Source organism: Scyliorhinus canicula, chromosome 6 (assembly GCF_902713615.1).
Source record: "Scyliorhinus canicula chromosome 6, sScyCan1.1, whole genome shotgun sequence".
NCBI lineage: Eukaryota > Metazoa > Chordata > Chondrichthyes > Carcharhiniformes > Scyliorhinidae > Scyliorhinus > Scyliorhinus canicula.
Window position 1 is genome coordinate 211,135,936 of NC_052151.1, and position 13,142 is coordinate 211,149,077.

The 13,142-nt window shown below is 41.1% G+C and overlaps 8 non-coding genes across 8 annotated transcripts; all 8 read right to left on the minus strand.

The window, feature by feature from the left end:
• Window positions 1-1,210: 1,210 nt before the first annotated feature.
• trnat-ugu lies at window positions 1,211-1,284 on the minus strand. Its single transcript has one exon. It is a non-coding gene; the product is annotated as a tRNA-Thr (tRNA).
• Window positions 1,285-2,878: 1,594 nt separating this feature from the next.
• trnat-ugu lies at window positions 2,879-2,952 on the minus strand. The gene has a single exon. It is a non-coding gene; the product is annotated as a tRNA-Thr (tRNA).
• Window positions 2,953-4,548: 1,596 nt separating this feature from the next.
• On the minus strand, window positions 4,549-4,622 carry trnat-agu. The gene has a single exon. It is a non-coding gene; the product is annotated as a tRNA-Thr (tRNA).
• Window positions 4,623-6,216: 1,594 nt separating this feature from the next.
• Window positions 6,217-6,290, minus strand: trnat-ugu. The gene has a single exon. It is a non-coding gene; the product is annotated as a tRNA-Thr (tRNA).
• Window positions 6,291-7,884: 1,594 nt separating this feature from the next.
• trnat-ugu lies at window positions 7,885-7,958 on the minus strand. The gene has a single exon. It is a non-coding gene; the product is annotated as a tRNA-Thr (tRNA).
• A 1,597-nt stretch (window positions 7,959-9,555) lies between these two features.
• Window positions 9,556-9,629, minus strand: trnat-ugu. Its single transcript has one exon. It is a non-coding gene; the product is annotated as a tRNA-Thr (tRNA).
• A 1,595-nt stretch (window positions 9,630-11,224) lies between these two features.
• On the minus strand, window positions 11,225-11,298 carry trnat-ugu. Its single transcript has one exon. It is a non-coding gene; the product is annotated as a tRNA-Thr (tRNA).
• Window positions 11,299-12,882: 1,584 nt separating this feature from the next.
• Window positions 12,883-12,956, minus strand: trnat-ugu. Its single transcript has one exon. It is a non-coding gene; the product is annotated as a tRNA-Thr (tRNA).
• Window positions 12,957-13,142: the final 186 nt, after the last annotated feature.

Sequence of the window (13,142 nt, forward strand, 5' to 3'; positions counted from 1 at the left end):
GCCTCCCGTTTGTTTTTAATGTATTTAAAGAAACTTTTACTATAATTCCTAATGTTACTGGCTAATGTTACCTGATAAGGACTTCAACCCTGGTCCCTCAGATTAAAAGTCTGATGCTCGACCGACTGAGCTACCAGGAAACATTCAGGAAATGTTCTCATAGCTCACCTCAAAGTATCATATTGTATCTTTAGAATTTCCTTCATTGGTAAGTCAGCCTCTCCAGCTGATTTCCCTCGCAAGCAGAGCAGCAGCCTCCCTTTGGCTTCCGTTCTCAAATTCTTCAGCTTGTACTCGCTTTTTACCAGTGACCTGTGATGTGACAACTGTTATTACCCAGGGACCTGCACAGGGACATCGAGACATTGAAGATTACGTTTAGTTCGGTGAGATATAAGTGGGAAGCTGCAGAGACACAGATTGTATTTTTAGAGAGGGAATAAAGGGTGTCATCTGGTGTTTGTTGTGGCAGAGTGTGAGCGCAATTAAGGTCATCTAGTAAATTAGCAAATGATGCAAATCGCAAAGTTTCAGGGTGTAATTTGGATCTGTGAGCAGCACATCTTCATGGAAAACGCCCCAGCATTTATCCCGCCCGACTTGTTCTTGCTAACATGCAGCAACATAAACAGTTCACTACAAAAGCAAATTACTGTGGATGTGAAATATGAAAACAAAAGAGGAAATGATGGAAAATCTCAGTGGGTCTGGCAGCATCTGTGAAGAGAGAACCGAGCTAACATTTCGAGGCTGGTTCACTCTTCATCAGAGTAAATCATTTAATCTTTAATTGTTGCTCACAGATATCGCTGACAAACAGACAAAATGTTCTGTCTGGATTTGCTGAGGTAAATCCAGTCGTGCATTCAAAGGAAAATACTGCGGATGCTGCGAATCTGTGTGAAAAGCTATAAAGGATTCGATGAAAGCTGAGAAAACCAGAGGAAATCAGAGGAAATCAGACACAGGGTTGATGTTTGAAATCCGTGTGATCCTGACTGAGAGCTGAAGCGAGGATTACATGCAATGGAGTAGATGAGGAAAATGGAAGTTGCCATGAGAAATGGGAGCTATGGAAGGTTTGAATAAAGTTTGACATAAAAGAGGGAAAAGCAAACTTCGACATGGGTGCCACAGAGATTTTGCAACGTGTTGTGCATTCACCATGAAATTGTGAGCATTTTTCACAGGCTTTGACCTAAAGATATGCAGGCACTGCTGAGATTTGAACTCAGGATCTCCTGTTTACAAGACAGGCGCTTTAACCATCTAAGCCACAGCACCAAGCTGCAAACTAGTTTTGCAAGTTTCGAACAGATTTCAATTATTTTGATTAAACATCGGGATTATTGATTTTTTTCATGCTGACTTTGAGAGTGCAATTTACAATATTCATCATGACTGGGCTTTTGAAGGTGTAAAGATTGCAGTTATTTCTGGAAGCTATTAATTTATAGCAGTTCTGCAGGGAAGAAGTAAACAAACAGGAAATATTTTGCGACTTGGGAAGTGATGAAACATGGCCAGAAAACTATAGTGATATCATGCAGGACAAGACCAGCAGAGAGTTTTTACATTTGCTGAAAATCTCGCAAAAATTCTTGAAAATTCTTGACGGCTGTTGCAATTTGGCAAACATGAGGTTGTCACGCTTCTTCCACTTTCCATAAAGCATCCTGCATTCTTTAGTCTTTTAACCTCCTGGTCATTGGGAAACAAACGCCTTGAGCCAAAATCAAAGCCCTGATAAGGACTTCAACTCTGGTCCCTCAGATTAAAAGTCTGATGCTCGACCGTCTAACCGACCAGGAAACGTTCAGAAAATGTTCTCATAGCTCACCTCAAAGTATCATATTGTATCTTTAGAATTTCCTTCATTGGTAAGTCAGCCTCTCCAGCTGATTTCCCTCGCAAGCAGAGCAGCAGCCTCCCTTTGGCTTCCGTTCTCAAATTCTTCAGCTTGTACTCGCTTTTACCAGTGACCTGTGATGTGACAACTGTTATTACCCAGGGATCTGCACAGGGACATCAAGACATTGAAGATTACGTTTCGTTTGGTGAGATATGTGGGAAGCTGCAGAGACACAGATTGTATTTTTAGAGAGGGAATAAAGGGTGTCATCTGGTGTTTGTTGTGGCAGAGTGTGAGCGCAATTAAGGTCATCTAGTAAATTAGCAAATGATGCAAATCGCAAAGTTTCAGGGTGTAATTTGGATCTGTGAGCAGCACATCTTCATGGAAAACGCCCCAGCATTTATCCCGCCCGACTTGTTCTTGCTAACATGCAGCAACATAAACAGTTCACTACAAAAGCAAATTACTGTGGATGTGAAATATGAAAACAAAAGAGGAAATGATGGAAAATCTCAGTGGGTCTGGCAGCATCTGTGAAGAGAGAACCGAGCTAACATTTCGAGGCTGGTTCACTCTTCATCAGAGTAAATCATTTAATCTTTAATTGTTGCTCACAGATATCGCTGACAAACAGACAAAATGTTCTGTCTGGATTTGCTGAGGTAAATCCAGTCGTGCATTCAAAGGAAAATACTGCGGATGCTGCGAATCTGTGTGAAAAGCTATAAAGGATTCGATGAAAGCTGAGAAAACCAGAGGAAATCAGAGGAATCAGACACAGGGTTGATGTTTGAAATCCGTGTGATCCTGACTCAGAGCTGAAGCGAGGATTACATGCAATGGAGTAGATGAGGAAAATGGAAGTTGCCATGAGAAATGGGAGCTATGGAAGGTTTGAATAAAGTTTGACATAAAAGAGGGGAAAGCAAACTTCGACGTTGGTGCCACAGAGATTTTACAACGTGTTATACATTCATCATGAAACTGTGAGCATTTTTCACAGGCTTTGACCTAAAGATATGCAGGTACTGCTGAGATTTGAACTCAGGATCTCCTGTTTACAAGACAGGCGCTTTAACCATCTAAGCCACAGCACCAAGCTGCAAGCTAGTTTTGCAAGTTTCGATCAGATTTCAATTATTTTGATTAAACATCGGGATTATTGATATTTTTCATGCTGACTTTGAGAGTGCAATTTACAATATTCATCATGACTGGGCTTTTGAAGGTGTAAAGATTGCAGTTATTTCTGGAAGCTATTAATTTATAGCAGTTCTGCAGGGAAGAAGTAAACAAACAGGAAATATTTTGCGACTTGGGAAGTGATGAAACATGGCCAGAAAACTATAGTGATATCATGCAGGACAAGACCAGCAGAGAGTTTTTACATTTGCTGAAAATCTCGCAAAAATTCTTGAAAATTCTTGACGGCTGTTGCAATTTGGCAAACATGAGGTTGTCACGCTTCTTCCACTTTCCATAAAGCATCCTGCATTCTTTAGTCTTTTAACCTCCTGGTCATTGGGAAGCAAACGCCTTGAGCCAAAATCAAAGCCCTGATAAGGACTTCAACTCTGGATCCTCAGATTAAAAGTCTGATGCTCGACCGTCTAAGCTACCAGGAAACGTTCAGAAAATGTTCTCATAGCTCACCTCAAAGTATCATATTGTATCTTTAGAATTTCCTTCATTGGTAAGTCAGCCTCTCCAGCTGATTTCCCTCGCAAGCAGAGCAGCAGCCTCCCTTTTGCTTCCGTTCTCAAATTCTTCAGCTTGTACTCGCTTTTTACCAGTGACCTGTGATGTGACAACTGTTATTACCCAGGGAGCTGCACAGGGACATCAAGACATTGAAGATTACGTTTCGTTTGGTGAGATATGTGGGAAGCTGCAGAGACACAGATTGTATTTTTAGAGAGGGAATAAAGGGTGTCATCTGGTGTTTGTTGTGGCAGAGTGTGAGCGCAATTAAGGTCATCTAGTAAATTAGCAAATGATGCAAATCGCAAAGTTTCTGGGTGTAATTTGGATCTGTGAGCAGCACATCTTCATGGAAAACGCCCCAGCATTTATCCCGCCCGACTTGTTCTTGCTAACATGCAGCAACATAAACAGTTCACTACAAAAGCAAATTACTGTGGATGTGAAATATGAAAACAAAAGAGGAAATGATGGAAAATCTCAGTGGGTCTGGCAGCATCTGTGAAGAGAGAACCGAGCTAACATTTCGAGGCTGGTTCACTCTTCATCAGAGTAAATCATTTAATCTTTAATTGTTGCTCACAGATATCGCTGACAAACAGACAAAATGTTCTGTCTGGATTTGCTGAGGTAAATCCAGTCGTGCATTCAAAGGAAAATACTGCGGATGCTGCGAATCTGTGTGAAAAGCTATAAAGGATTCGATGAAAGCTGAGAAAACCAGAGGAAATCAGAGGAAATCAGACACAGGGTTGATGTTTGAAATCCGTGTGATCCTGACTCAGAGCTGAAGCGAGGATTACATGCAATGGAGTAGATGAGGAAAATGGAAGTTGCCATGAGAAATGGGAGCTATGGAAGGTTTGAATAAAGTTTGACATAAAAGAGGGTAAAGCAAACTTCGACATGGGTGCCACAGAGATTTTGCACTGTGTTGTGCATTCACCATGAAATTGTGAGCATTTTTCACAGGCTTTGACCTAAAGATATGCAGGCACTGCTGAGATTTGAACTCAGGATCTCCTGTTTACTAGACAGGCACTTTAACCATCTAAGCCACAGCACCAAGCTGCAAACTAGTTTTGCAAGTTTCGAACAGATTTCAATTGTTTTGATAAACATCGGGATTATTGATTTTTTTCATGCTGACTTTGAGAGTGCAATTTACAATATTCATCATGACTGGGCTTTTGAAGGTGTAAAGATTGCAGTTATTTCTGGAAGCTATTAATTTATAGCAGTTCTGCAGGGAAGAAGTAAACAAACAGGAAATATTTTGCGACTTGGGAAGTGATGAAACATGGCCAGAAAACTATAATGATATCATGCAGGACAAGACCAGCAGAGAGTTTTTACATTTGCTGAAAATCTCGCAAAAATTCTTGAAAATTCTTGACGGCTGTTGCAATTTGGCAAACATGAGGTTGTCACGCTTCTTCCACTTTCCATGAAGCATCCTGCATTCTTTAGTCTTTTAACCTCCTGGTCATTGGGAAACAAACGCCTTGAGCCAAAATCAAAGCCCTGATAAGGACTTCAACTCTGGTCCCTCAGATTAAAAGTCTGATGCTCGACCGTCTAAGCTACCAGGAAACGTTCAGAAAATGTTCTCATAGCTCACCTCAAAGTATCATATTGTATCTTTCGATATTCCTTCATTGGTAAGTCAGCCTCTCCAGCTGATTTCCCTCGCAAGCAGAGCAGCAGCCTCCCTTTGGCTTCCGTTCTCAAATTCTTCAGCTTGTACTCGCTTTTTACCAGTGACCTGTGATGTGACAACTGTTATTACCCAGGGATCTGCACAGGGACATCAAGACATTGAAGATTACGTTTCGTTTGGTGAGATATGTGGGAAGCTGCAGAGACACAGATTGTATTTTTAGAGAGGGAATAAAGGGTGTCATCTGGTGTTTGTTGTGGCAGAGTGTGAGCGCAATTACGGTCATCTAGTAAATTAGCAAATGATGCAAATCGCAAAGTTTCAGGGTGTAATTTGGATCTGTGAGCAGCACATCTTCATGGAAAACGCCCCAGCATTTATCCCGCCCGACTTGTTCTTGCTAACATGCAGCAACATAAACAGTTCACTACAAAAGCAAATTACTGTGGATGTGAAATATGAAAACAAAAGAGGAAATGATGGAAAATCTCAGTGGGTCTGGCAGCATCTGTGAAGAGAGAACCGAGCTAACATTTCGAGGCTGGTTCACTCTTGATCAGAGTAAATCATTTAATCTTTAATTGTTGCTCACAGATATCGCTGACAAACAGACAAAATGTTCTGTCTGGATTTGCTGAGGTAAATCCAGTCGTGCATTCAAAGGAAAATACTGCGGATGCTGCGAATCTGTGTGAAAAGCTAAAAGGATTCGATGAAAGCTGAGAAAACCAGAGGAAATCAGAGGAAATCAGACACAGGGTTGATGTTTGAAATCCGTGTGATCCTGACTCAGAGCTGAAGCGAGGATTACATGCAATGGAGTAGATGAGGAAAATGGAAGTTGCCATGAGAAATGGGAGCTATGGAAGGTTTGAATAAAGTTTGACATAAAAGAGGGTAAAGCAAACTTCGACATGGGTGCCACAAAGATTTTGCAACGTGTTGTGCATTCACCATGAAATTGTGAGCATTTTTCACAGGCTTTGACCTAAAGATATGCAGGCACTGCTGAGATTTGAACTCAGGATCTCCTGTTTACAAGACAGGCGCTTTAACCATCTAAGCCACAGCACCAAGCTGCAAACTAGTTTTGCAAGTTTCGAACAGATTTCAATTATTTTGATAAACATCGGGATTATTGATTTTTTCATGCTGACTTTGAGAGTGCAATTTACAATATTCATCATGACTGGGCTTTTGAAGGTGTAAAGATTGCAGTTATTTCTGGAAGCTATTAATTTATAGCAGTTCTGCAGGGAAGAAGTAAACAAACAGGAAATATTTTGCGACTTGGGAAGTGATGAAACATGGCCAGAAAACTATAGTGATATCATGCAGGACAAGACCAGCAGAGAGTTTTTACATTTGCTGAAAATCTCGCAAAAATTCTTGAAAATTCTTGACGGCTGTTGCAATTTGGCAAACGTGAGGTTGTCACGCTTCTTCCACGTTCCATCAAGCATCCTGCATTCTTTAGTCTTTTAACCTCCTGGTCATTGGGAAGCAAACGCCTTGAGCCAAAATCAAAGCCCTGATAAGGACTTCAACTCTGGTCCCTCAGATTAAAAGTCTGATGCTCGACCGTCTAAGCTACCAGGAAACGTTCAGAAAATGTTCTCATAGCTCACCTCAAAGTATCATATTGTATCTTTAGAATTTCCTTCATTGGTAAGTCAGCCTCTCCAGCTGATTTCCCTCGCAAGCAGAGCAGCAGCCTCCCTTTGGCTTCCGTTCTCAAATTCTTCAGCTTGTACTCGCTTCTTACCAGTGACCTGTGATGTGACAACTGTTATTACCCAGGGATCTGCACAGGGACATCAAGACATTGAAGATTACTTTTCGTTTGGCGAGATATGAGGGAAGCTGCAGAGACACAGATTGTATTTTTAGAGAGGGAATAAAGGGTGTCATCTGGTGTTTGTTGTGGCAGAGTGTGAGCGCAATTAAGGTCATCTAGTAAATTAGCAAATGATGCAAATCGCAAAGTTTCTGGGTGTAATTTGGATCTGTGAGCAGCACATCTTCATGGAAAACGCCCCAGCATTTATCCCGCCCGACTTGTTCTTGCTAACATGCAGCAACATAAACAGTTCACTACAAAAGCAAATTACTGTGGATGTGAAATATGAAAACAAAAGAGGAAATGATGGAAAATCGCAGTGGGTCTGGCAGCATCTGTGAAGAGAGAACCGAGCTAACATTTCAAGGCTGGTTCACTCTTCATCAGAGCAAATCATTTAATCTTTAATTGTTGCTCACAGATATCGCTGACAACCAGACAAAATGTTCTGTCTGGATTTGCTGAGGGAAATCCAGTCGTGCATTCAAAGGAAAATACTGCGGATGCTGCGAATCTGTGTGAAAAGCTATAAAGGATTCGATGAAAGCTGAGAAAACCAGAGGAAATCAGAGGAAATCAGACACAGGGTTGATGTTTGAAATCCGTGTGATCCTGACTGAGAGCTGAAGCGAGGATTACATGCAATGGAGTAGATGAGGAAAATGGAAGTTGCCATGAGAAATGGGAGCTATGGAAGGTTTGAATAACGTTTGACATAAAAGAGGGTAAAGCAAACTTCGACATGGGTGCCACAGAGATTTTGCAACGTGTTGTGCATTCACCATGAAATTGTAAGCATTTTTCACAGGCTTTGACCTAAAGATATGCAGGCACTGCTGAGATTTGAACTCAGGATCTCCTGTTTACAAGACAGGAACTTTAACCATCTAAGCCACAGCACCAAGCTGCAAACTAGTTTTGCAAGTTTCAAACAGATTTCAATTATTTTGATTAAACATCGGGATTATTGATTTTTTTCATGCTGACTTTGAGAGTGCAATTTACAATATTCATCATGACTGGGCTTTTGAAGGTGTAAAGATTGCAGTTATTTCTGGAAGCTATTAATTTATAGCAGTTCTGCAGGGAAGAAGTAAACAAACAGGAAATATTTTGCGACTTGGGAAGTGATGAAACATGGCCAGAAAACTATAGTGATATCATGCAGGACAAGACCAGCAGAGAGTTTTTACATTTGCAGAAAATCTCGCAAAAATTCTTGAAAATTCTTGACGGCTGTTGCAATTTGGCAAACATGAGGTTGTCACGCTTCTTCCACTTTCCATAAAGCATCCTGCATTCTTTAGTCTTTTAACCTCCTGGTCATTGGGAAGCAAACGCCTTGAGCAAAAATCAAAGCCCTGATAAGGACTTCAACTCTGGTCCCTCAGATTAAAAGTCTGATGCTCGACCGTCTAAGCTACCAGGAAACGTTCAGAAAATGTTCTCATAGCTCACCTCAAAGTATCATATTGTATCTTTAGAATTTCCTTCATTGGTAAGTCAGCCTCTCCAGCTGATTTCCCTCGCAAGCAGAGCAGCAGCCTCCCTTTGGCTTCCGTTCTCAAATTCTTCAGCTTGTACTCGCTTCTTACCAGTGAGCTGTGATGTGACAACTGTTATTACCCAGGGATCTGCACAGGGACATCAAGACATTGAAGATTACGTTTCGTTTGGTGAGATATGTGGGAAGCTGCAGAGACACAGATTGTATTTTTAGAGAGGGAATAAAGGGTGTCATCTGGTGTTTGTTGTGGCAGAGTGTGAGCGCAATTAAGGTCATCTAGTAAATTAGCAAATGATGCAAATCGCAAAGTTTCTGGGTGTAATTTGGATCTGTGAGCAGCACATCTTCATGGAAAACGCCACAGCATTTATCCCGCCCGACTTGTTCTTGCTAACATGCAGCAACATAAACAGTTCACTACAAAAGCAAATTACTGTGGATGTGAAATATGAAAACAAAAGAGGAAATGATGGAAAATCTCAGTGGGTCTGGCAGCATCTGTGAAGAGAGAACCGAGCTAACATTTCGAGGCTGGTTCACTTCTCATCAGAGTAAATCATTTAATCTTTAATTGTTGCTCACAGATATCGCTGACAAACAGACAAAATGTTCTGTCTGGATTTGCTGAGGTAAATCCAGTCGTGCATTCAAAGGAAAATACTGCGGATGCTGCGAATCTGTGTGAAAAGCTATAAAGGATTCGATGAAAGCTGAGAAAACCAGAGGAAATCAGAGGAAATCAGACACAGGGTTGATGTTTGAAATCCGTGTGATCCTGACTCAGAGCTGAAGCGAGGATTACATGCAATGGAGTAGATGAGGAAAATGGAAGTTGCCATGAGAAATGGGAGCTATGGAAGGTTTGAATAAAGTTTGACATAAAAGAGGGTACAGCAAACTTCGACATGGGTGCCACAGAGATTTTGCAACGTGTTGTGCATTCACCATGAAATTGTGAGCATTTTTCACAGGCTTTGACCTAAAGATATAGCAGGCACTGCTGAGATTTGAACTCAGGATCTCCTGTTTACAAGACAGGCGCTTTAACCATCTAAGCCACAGCACCAAGCTGCAAACTAGTTTTGCAAGTTTCGAACAGATTTCAATTATTTTGATAAAACATCGGGATTATTGATTTTTCTCATGCTGACTTTGAGAGTGCAATTTACAATATTCATCATGACTGGGCTTTTGAAGGTGTAAAGATTGCAGTTATTTCTGGAAGCTATTAATTTATAGCAGTTCTGCAGGGAAGAAGTAAATAAACAGGAAATATTTTGCGACTTGGGAAGTGATGAAACATGGCCAGAAAACTATAGTGATATCATGCAGGACAAGACCAGCAGAGAGTTTTTACATTTGCTGAATATCTCGCAACAATTCTTGAAAATTCTTGACGGCTGTTGCAATTTGGCAAACATGAGGTTGTCACGCTTCTTCCACTTTCCATGAAGCATCCTGCATTCTTTCGTCTTTTAACCTCCTGGTCATTGGGAAGCAAACGCCTTGAGCCAAAATCAAAGCCCTGATAAGGACTTCAAATCTGGTCCCTCAGATTAAAAGTCTGATGCTCGACCGTCTAAGCTACCAGGAAACGTTCAGAAAATGTTCTCATAGCTCACCTCAAAGTATCATATTGTATCTTTAGAATTTCCTTCATTGGTAAGTCAGCCTCTCCAGCTGATTTCCCTCGCAAGCAGAGCAGCACCCTCCCTTTGGCTTCCGTTCTCAAATTCTTCAGCTTGTACTCGCTTCTTACCAGTGACCTGTGATGTGACAACTGTTATTACCCAGGGATCTGCACAGGGACATCAAGACATTGAAGATTACGTTTCGTTTGGTGAGATATGTGGGAAGCTGCAGAGACACAGATTGTATTTTTAGAGAGGGAATAAAGGGTGTCACCTGGTGTTTGTTGTGGCAGAGTGTGAGCGCAATTAAGGTCATCTAGTAAATTAGCAAATGATGCAAATCGCAAAGTTTCTGGGTGTAATTTGGATCTGTGAGCAGCACATCTTCATGGAAAACGCCCCAGCATTTATCCCGCCCGACTTGTTCTTGCTAACATGCAGCAACATAAACAGTTCACTACAAAAGCAAATTACTGTGGATGTGAAATATGAAAACAAAAGAGGAAATGATGGAAAATCTCAGTGGGTCTGGCAGCATCTGTGAAGAGAGAACCGAGCTAACATTTCGAGGCTGGTTCACTCTTCATCAGAGTAAATCATTTAATCTTTAATTGTTGCTCACAGATATCGCTGACAAACAGACAAAATGTTCTGTCTGGATTTGCTGAGGTAAATCCAGTCGTGCATTCAAAGGAAAATACTGCGGATGCTGCGAATCTGTGTGAAAAGCTATAAAGGATTCGATGAAAGCTGAGAAAATCAGAGGAAATGTGTGGAGCCAGACACAGGGTTGATGTTTGAAATCCGTGTGATCCTGACTCAGAGCTGAAGCGAGGATTACATGCAATGGAGTAGATGAGGAAAATGGAAGTTGCCATGAGAAATGGGAGCTATGGAAGGTTTGAATAAAGTTTGACATAAAAGAGGGTAAAGCAAACTTCGACATGGGTGCCACAGAGATTTTGCAACGTGTTGTGCATTCACCATGAAATTGTGAGCATTTTTCACAGGCTTTGACCTAAAGATATGCAGGCACTGCTGAGATTTGAACTCAGGATCTCCTGTTTACAAGACAGGCACTTTAACCATCTAAGCCACAGCACCAAGCTGCAAACTAGTTTTGCAAGTTTCGAACAGATTTCAATTATTTTGATAAAACATCGGGATTATTGACTTTTTCATGCTGACTTTGAGAGTGCAATTTACAATATTCATCATGACTGGGCTTTTGAAGGTGTAAAGATTGCAGTTATTTCTGGAAGCTATTAATTTATAGCAGTTCTGCAGGGAAGAAGTAAACAAACAGGAAATATTTTGCGACTTGGGAAGTGATGAAACATGGCCAGAAAACTATAGTGGTATCATGCAGGACAAGACCAGCAGAGAGTTTTTACATTTGCTGAAAATCTCGCAAAAATTCTTGAAAATTCTTGACGGCTGTTGCAATTTGGCAAACATGAGGTTGTCACGCTTCTTCCACTTTCCATAAGCATCCTGCATTCTTTAGTCTTTTAACCTCCTGGTCATTGGGAAGCAAACGCCTTGAGCCAAAATCAAAGCCCTGATAAGGACTTCAAATCTGGTCCCTCAGATTAAAAGTCTGATGCTCGACCGTCTAAGCTACCAGGAAACGTTCAGAAAATGTTCTCATAGCTCACCTCAAAGTATCATATTGTATCTTTAGAATTTCCTTCATTGGTAAGTCAGCCTCTCCAGCTGATTTCCCTCGCAAGCAGAGCAGCAGCCTCCCTTTGGCTTCCGTTCTCCAATTCTTCAGCTTGTACTCGCTTTTTACCAGTAACCTGTGATGTGACAACTGTTATTACCCAGGGACCTACACAGGGACATCAAGACATTGAAGGTTACGTTTGATTTGGTGAGATATGTGGGAAGCTGCAGGGACACAGATTGTATTTTTAGAGAGGGAATAAAGGGAGTCATCTGGTGTTTGTTGTGGCAGAGTGTGAGTGAAATTAAGGTCATCTAGTAAAGTAGCAAATGATGCAAATCGCAAAGTTTCAGGGTGTAATTTGGATCTGTGAGCAGCACATCTTCATGGAAAACGCCACAGCATTTATCCTGCACGACTTGTTCTTGCTAACATGCAGCAACATAAACAGTTCACTACAAAAGCAAATTACTGTTGATGTGAAATATGAAAACAAAAGAGGAAATGATGGAAAATCTCAGTGGGTCTGGCAGCATCTGTGAAGAGAGAACCGAGCTAACATTTCGAGGCTGGTTCACTCTTCATCAGAGTAAATCATTTAATCTTTAATTGTTGCTCACAGATATCGCTGACAAACAGACAAAATGTTCTGTCTGGATTTGCTGAGGTAAATCCAGTCGTGCATTCAAAGGAAAATACTGCGGATGCTGCGAATCTGTGTGAAAAGCTATAAAGGATTCGATGAAAGTTGAGAAAACAAGGGGAAATCAGACACAGGGTTGATGTTTGAAATCCGTGTGATCCTGACTCAGAGCTGAAGCGAGGATTACATGCAATGGAGTAGATGAGGAAAATGGAAGTTGCCATGAGAAATGGGAGCTGTGGAAGGTTTGAATAAAGTTTGACATAAAAGAGGGTTTAGCAAACTTCGACATGGGTGCCACAGAGATTTTGCACCGTGTTGTGCATTCACCATGAAATTGTGAGCATTTTTCACAGGCTTTGACCTAAAGATATGCAGGCACTGCTGAGATTTGAACTCAGGATCTCCTGTTTACAAGACAGGCGCTTTAACCATCTAAGCCACAGCACCAACCTGCAAACTAGTTTTGCAAGTTTCGCACAGATTTCAATTATTGTGATAAAACATCGGTATTATTGACTTTTTCATGCTGACTTTGAGAGTGCAATTTACAATATTCATCATGACAGGGCTTTTAAAAGTGTAAAGATTGCAGTTATTTCTGGAAGCTCTTAATTTATAGCAGTTCTGCAGGGA